Below are 7,942 nucleotides of genomic sequence, written 5' to 3'. Positions count from 1 at the left end.
TCCACTGATGGGCCATTGCACTAACGCTGGTTTGGCTGAGGGAAAATGCCAGCTGATATCCATGTATCAGATCCATTTGTTAGCAGAGTGTCTCCTCTGAATCCAGTGGGATGCCTCTTTCCCAGATTTCCTTGTCCTAATCTTTCAGTCTTGGTCCTTCTGAGTCTTCTTTTAACAGGCCAAGCTTTCTCCAAGGGGGCGGGGGGTCCTCATATGTCCACACCCGAGGCTTCTTATTTCTTCACACAAAGTTGATGACCAACCATACCATTCAAAGCTCGACTCACTGGGAGTATTTCCACCATTCCTCTTTGGGAACCTCTGGGTGCTTTCTGGTAAGGCAGGAGTCCATTCCGGCCTTATAGCAATTTATCACACTGTCCTGTTTATGAACAAGGCCCACGCGTTTTCCTCCACATCAGTTGATCGTCAAAACAAACAAAGACGTGTTTGTTAAGGGAGTGTTTGGGTTGTGGGACAGGCAATTATGTGACACAGGTAGGTGATGTGGAGACTGTGCTACATGTACATGTGGTTTATATACACCCCCGGAAGCAGCCTGGCCTCATGCTCGGGGTGTTTCCATTGCCTGCCGTGGAGGATTGCTGCTGCACCATTGTGACCTCATAATAAGTCTTGAAGGGAAGCTCTGAACAGATGGATCCTTGCTATCCTCCATTTACAGGCTTTCAGTCTTACAAGGCCCAAGAGCTCGTCAAGAGCTTCCTTTTATATTCCAAGGAGTTTTCTGCCCTAGATGCACGGCTTTCTCTAGGTCCCAGGAATCTCAACTGGGATTCCCCTCTTGGGGTTTTCTGTACACCACTCTCATCTGGCCTAGACAACAGTATATTATTGAATGTGCTGGGTCATGTGGCAGCACAGCTGGCACCACCATCTGGATCTACTAAAAAGCTTTCTTGCTCCAGGCCTTACTCAAAATCAGTAAGACTCTGGGTTGTGCAGCCCTGAGTGCTGAGTGAGTTCATACTTCTTCCCTGTGCCTTGGTGTCAGGGACATCCTGAGGCAGGACACAAGAGATAGTGACAAAGACCCAGGGAAGTGCTGCTGCACAGTGGTTGCCACAGCGGTGGCTGGAGAGGTGGGACCATGGAAATACGAATTGGTGTGCGATAGGTGTCTACTATAATGTGTTAATGGATATCTATCATTATTCAATTTAAATAACACTGTTAAAATTAATGCCTTTCCATCTTTTTGGTAGTAATCTGGCTTTTCACTTGTTTTTTGAAAAGAGTAAAATGCAAAAACATTGCCAACAATCTATCACTTTTTTCTCATTTCATACACACACATGTATGCACATACACCACATAAACATTACACACGTCTACAAATATCAAAATAAAAGTATTATATATGGAGGGGCATGTAGTCACATCAGACCATTTGAAATTAATTAACTAATCAATTAATTAAACAAAGTAGGTTCCATGCCCAATGTGGGGCCTGACATGGGGCCTGAAGCCACAATACTGAGATCAGACCCGGGTTGAGATCAAGATTTAGAGGCTTAACCAGCTGAACCAACAGGTGCCCTGACAATCTGATATTTAAAATCTCCTATTCTGTTGACTAGATGACCTCGGATATAAGAAACATTTCTGACCTTCAATTTCCTTATATGTAAAACAATAGATAAAACTTTTTTTTTTTTAACTTTTTATTTATTTATGATAGTCACAGAGAGAGAGAGAGGCAGAGACACAGGCAGAGGGAGAAGCAGGCTCCATGCACCGGGAGCCCGACGTGGGATTCGATCCCGGGACTCCAGGATCACGCCCTGGGCCAAAGGCAGGCGCCAAACCGCTGCGCCACCCAGGGATCCCAGATAAAACTTATATTTTACTGCAAAAAAAAAAAAAAAAAAAATAGCGTGGAGCACAGAGTCACTTCTGTGTGCACGCTTTCTGGGCTCCAGAAAGTACCCAGGAAAGCTTTGGAAACTCTGTGAACACCTTGAAATGGAATTTAAGATTTGTATGTACACCAGTGTCCAACTACATATATGAAATTTTTCCTAGGCCTCAGTTTTGATGAGATTAACAGAGAACACTCGGTTTATTTTATTACTCTACCTTCTATCTCTTTTTTCTTCCTTCCCCAATTCACCCATTTTTCTATGACTTCTTTGCTCAAAAGGTTTCCGCTGGAAGGCAGCAACTTCAAATCCCTCTCTTGTTTTTCCTTACCATAGAATTTTCTGCATATTCCATCTTATTTCCTATCCTTTTTTTTTTTAATGTTTTTGGTTTTGGTTTATTTAATTTCATTTACTTAATTATTATTTTTCCTTCAGTCACAACTCTTGCCAGGAGAAAGGTTGGAGTTTCAAAAGAAAATGATAAATTTTCAGTGTGCAAAAGAATCGTAACTGTGCTTTATTTTTAGGAGATGAAGGCCGTCGTGGGGTCTGAGTGAAGGATGAATGTTTTGGAGATATCACTTCCTTGCCTTTCAGTGTGAAATATCCTAGGAAGGCGAAGTTGATTCAAAACTTCTAACATTCCACAGCAGTTACAGTTTGCAAAATTATCCTTGAGCTTTTTCACCTGAAACAATAATCAGCCTTCCAAGAATAAGTTTCATAGGTTGGTCTTCATTGCAACATAGTATATTTCAGATGAAAAATGTATTTTGCAGCACAATCAAAATGATAATTTTTTTCCCCAACGTGCCTTTTGAAGTAGCCTTTGTCACAGAAGACAAGAGCATATACAAACCGCATTGTGCAAACTGCTGCTGGTCAAGATTCTATTGAGAAACAGCATTCCTTCTTCTGGGTATTTTATATTTGTTCTCCTCGTATTCCTATATATCCATGCCCTTCATGGATTCCAATGGGCACCCAAATATATGCAATGGAATTCTAGTGTAATAATTTAATTATTTTCATACAGCATTTGAATTTATTTTCATAGATTTTAAAAAGTAGAGCAAATAGAGTAAGGAAGGTCTAGGAGTTGATTTTGATTTTCTGTGAAAACAACATAATATTTAGAGTTACTGATGTCAAGATGTAATGCCTTGGGCAAGATATTTCAACATTAGGCCCGGTTTTCTCACTGCTTAAATTGGGGTATTCATATCTCCTTCAGATTTTTGTTTGTCTGTTTTTAAAGTCTGAATGAGACAATATATGTGAAGTGATGATCACAGTTCCTGGCCCATGAGGGAAAAACCAATAACTGGCTGTTATTGTTTAATTATGTTGTTACCATCAAAAATTATAATAATACTTTTCAACCTCTCTTTCTTAAAACTAGATATTTTCAGGATTCATCATTCCAGCTAAAACTGATCACTCAAGACCCTGGCAAGGTTACTGCTTACAGGTGATGCAGGCAGGATGAACAAGGAACTGTTGCCCAATGATAAAAAGCTGATGGGACGAAGAGTGTACAGTCTGGACACTAGATATAATTAATGCAAGCAAGCACTGAAAGGTCCACATGTAGAAAAAGACGGGAAATTTAAGCTCTATGATTCCAAATGGCGGAATTTGGACCGACAATTCTAAAGAGTAGAATATCAGTTCTGGGTTTGAAAAGAGCTTTACCAGTACAGTTGTCTAGTGATGCAAATTATACAAGGGACAGTTAGTCATTCCTTTGTGCATTTCATTTGGGTCTAGAGTAGCTTTGACCCTCGGAAAATGGATCTATTACAGACAAGCAGTTGATAGGGAGAGAGATGAAGCAATATTTATTTTCTCCCCATCAGCAGACTCTCTTGAGGTCTATAGCAAGGGAGAGAATAAAAGAATTTTTGTCTCTATGTACAATTCCTGCTTGATAGGTATAAAAAACAATCATTCTACAACTCAGAAGGTTTGACTATTCATTTAGTTATTCACTTTCTTTTGTTCCACGTTCCGTCCTTGTCCCTGGATACTAAAAGGTGGGTCAGACAAGACATGGGACTTCTTCCTGAACACAGATAGAGCTGTAAACCCATAATTGCAACATGGTGAAAACTTAAGAGAGATGAGCACAAAGTGCCATGTGATCTGAAAAACAAAAACAGCTATCCATGCTGGCACTTGGGATTAATTCAGGAGAGATACCAAAAGGATGGTGTTTTCTGGACAGTGTGCTAAATTATGCATAGTTTTTCTAGCAAGGCAAAAGTGGCAGGCATCAAAAGATGGCTCCACTACACAAAACTGCAGAAACATGAAAAAGAATTGGAATGTTCATGGGGCAGCCAGTAATATGGTAGCTGTGGAGCAACAGGCTTTGGGGAGTTACTATGGGAGACCATCCTACAGAGCGAGGCTGAGTCCACCCCAGGAAAGACCTTAAATAGCAAAAGCATCCTGGCGTGTGTCACGTGCTTTGAAAACGTGACATTTTACCCTGGAAGTGTGAAGATAGATCAAGGAGGTAAAGAAAGAGGGCTGTCTGGACAAAGAATTTGGGGTCTACTGAAATATTAGAGGTAATAGGCTATGAGGTGGTGGCCATGGCAGCAGGATAAGGAACAGAAAGAGAATGAGACCAGTGATCATCATGCCCTATTTGCTAAACGGTACCATTCCAACACTCAGGGAGGGAAATTGTAGATTTACAGTGAGAAGAGACAGATTAGCTGGGGCTTTGTCTCTGACTCACTGTGTTAATTGGGACTAGATGGTGCTCTGTGATCCTCTTTGGTCCCATATTCTTTATTTTTCTGACAGAGAATGCTATTATTTAACAAATATTTACTGTATTTCTTCTTGGCTCCCTGAATTTAAAAGATTAATGCAAAAGCCTTGAGTATATGACTTTTGAGTCCATGACTCAAAATTATATGTCATTTTGATCTTTTTACCATGCCTAATTTAGCTCCTTCTATTAGATTCATTAAACAGTTGTCGTTTTTAAAGGATACATTTTTCTTCTCTATCTGACCCTTCTTAAATGACTGTTAAAAAAGTGTCTTCCTTGACTCTAATGAATAAGCTACAACTATTCAATTAACAAAATATATTTAAAAACAAATCTTGGACCATTTTCAAAGCAAAAGCCTGCCGTACACAATTTCAGACCTCCACCAGGAATTAGCAACTGATGTGCTGACATAGTACATGCATATTTACTTTTGTTATCCCCCCAAATGCACTGTTGCCATGGTAACTCATGTAGTGCCGCTGCTACCAAGAGACAGAAGTTCTTGGTGGCTATAAAGGAAAAAAAATTAAAAAGAGGAAGAAACAAAGAAAAAATAATCAATGAAAATTACTTTAAATGCAAAGCCGCTTTTATGAACCACCATGAGAAGGCTGCAAATTGTCTCGGGAAAATCTAGGGAAGGGGTAACACCATCAAGGAAATCCTTCATTTCAGCCCACGGGTCCCAAGTGTCCCTTTATGAGGAAAGAAATATTGCAAAGAACCCTACTGGCTATCTGTCAAATTGTTTGAGTAGCTTCATTAATGTTCACTTTATTTTATGTTCCATGAGGGAAGAGACCTTGAATGCTCTGATTAACATTGTAGGGCCAGCACCTGGTATAATACACAATACACTATAAGCACTTTAAAAATTATGAAACAAATGAGTAAATGGATGAGAGCAAATTTGAGGCAATGCCTACAAAACAGAGTTAAAGAAGACTCTGTGGATAAAAAAAAATCAAGACTTATTAATTTTTAACGTATATTAAAAATAATATAGGGAGTTAATAAAAAGCCAAATCCTGGGCCCTTCTCCAAATGATTTTGACTTCGTAAATCTAAGATATGCCTCAGGATCCTTTAGCATATGTTTATCATGTGTTAAGGAGGAGTCTGATGGATTTGATCTAGGAACTTCCCTTTCAACATATTTGGGGAGAATATTAAATTCTAAGTTAAAGGCTTTAAATTTGCTCTATTGCTGAACAACTTTGTAGAATCATATAGAATTCCCTGGTTACGGTTCTCTTCTCAGAAAGAAATAAAATAGAATTTCAATCATTTTCAAAATAGATGCAATCTAAAGTCCCCACCGAATTTCATTTAAAATAGCTCTGACTGCAATAGGGTCTTGCCCCCACCCCTCTTTTTAACCTTTGGGTTTTCCATAAGTTTTTTTTTTTTTCAAAAAAATTTTCCTGCTGTTGAACATAATATGACACTAATGACCTGAATTGCAAAAACAAAACAACTATGACAATTTTAGGAATATGTAAGTTTCAAACACAACAACAGCTAAGTTTCAGAAATTACATGAATGACTAATTTGATTAACGCAACTACCCTAGACCAAAATAAAATCTGTTGGAGCACCATTAGTAAACTTTCTTTACAAATTCTATTTATTGGGATCCCTGGGTGGCGCTGAGGTTTAGCGCCTGCCTTTGGCCCAGGGCACGATCCTGGAGACCCAGGATCGAATCCCACGTCGGGCTCCCGGTGCATGGAGCCTGCTTCTCCCTCTGCCTGTGTCTCTGCCAATCTTTCTCTCTGTGTGTGTCTATCATAAATAAATAAAAACTAAAAAAAAAGACAAATTCTATTTATCAAATAACTGCCAAATCAACATTTTTAGCTTTTTACACATAGAAATACAGAACAATAGATTTATTTTCAAACAGATTTCCTTTGTTTTTCCCAAGAAGAGCACCTCTTCCTTACTCTGTTACCAAAACTGCAAAAGCAAGTTGTTATTGCTGGGCCTATTGAACTATTTTTGGTAGTAGGTCAAAAGATGGAAAGGAAGCTTGATTTCTGATGTTCTTATTGACTAGAATTCAAATAAACTATATATTAAGTTAAAAAAGAAAGAAATGCAGTTGAAATTCCAATCACTTTGTATTGCATTAATTAAAATACCATTGAAAACCCCTATCATCAGCTGTTGCTTTTGCTTGCAAAATAATTGTCCTTTTGCATCAAACTCTGCCCTCCATGTGCTCAAAGTTAAAGGTTTTGCAACTTGATCAGCTTCCAGACAAATTGGTCCAATCTCTTCTTTGTGGACTTGGCTGAGGGCCTGTTTCCTGTAACTACTGTTTTTCTATCCTTCTGCCTCCTTTCTTTGTTTCCTTTTCCTACCATCAGGGTCCTGAAGTTGCTGAACCACTATTTCCTGGTTTGGCTTATCTCGGTCATGAGCACTTCCCACTGGTCAGACACATTGCTAATGCAGCCAATGACCTCATAAACTGAATAAATCCGAAGATAAAAATGGATGTGCCAATTTAAAAGAGGTCAAGCAGCAAGTGGGAATCAAGTGTGAACAGCAAGCAGATGGTGATTGCATTTCAAAGAGACTAGTACTTCCAAAATACAGAGCTGCCAACATAATTACTATATTGTATTTAAAGAAAATACATTTATAAAGATTATGAATGTAAAGCTCATTTAAAATGTAAAGCACTTAAAAAAATAAAACATAAAGCTCTTTAAGCAGCCTTTATTTTATTTTTATTTGGAAGACTTTACTTATTTATTTACTTATTTATTTACAGAGCAGGGGAGGTACAGAGGGAGAGCGGGGGAAAGAATCCCAAGCAGGCTCCACACTAAACATGGAGGCCCAATGTGTGGCTCAATCTCAGGACCCTGAGGTCATGACCTGAGACAAAAACAAGAGTCAGACATTCAACTCATTAAGCCACCCAGGCATCCCAGTAGCTCTTTTAAATGAAAAGCAGATTTTTGAAAATTTAAGTCACAGTAGATTGACCAATGAATTTCCAGAATAATTTGATATCAAGGTGTATATATACTTAATGAATGCCCCCTGTCAAATGCCAAGGTTGTACCGATTGCTCTTACACACCTAATTCCTTGTAGTTCTAAAAACCAAGAGGCAAAATAAGTAGACTGTAACCAACGGCATTCCAGATAAAAAACAAAGCTTCAGCGATTACAGACTACTTTCCAAGGTTAAAGTTACAGGGTTGGTTGAGCCATCACTCAAATTGAGTTATCTTTAGGTTATATATTC

The sequence above is a fragment of the Canis lupus genome, chromosome 5, assembly GCF_003254725.2.
Source record: "Canis lupus dingo isolate Sandy chromosome 5, ASM325472v2, whole genome shotgun sequence".
NCBI classification, from domain to species: Eukaryota; Metazoa; Chordata; class Mammalia; order Carnivora; family Canidae; genus Canis; species Canis lupus.
Note: the sequence above shows the minus strand (reverse complement) of the source record.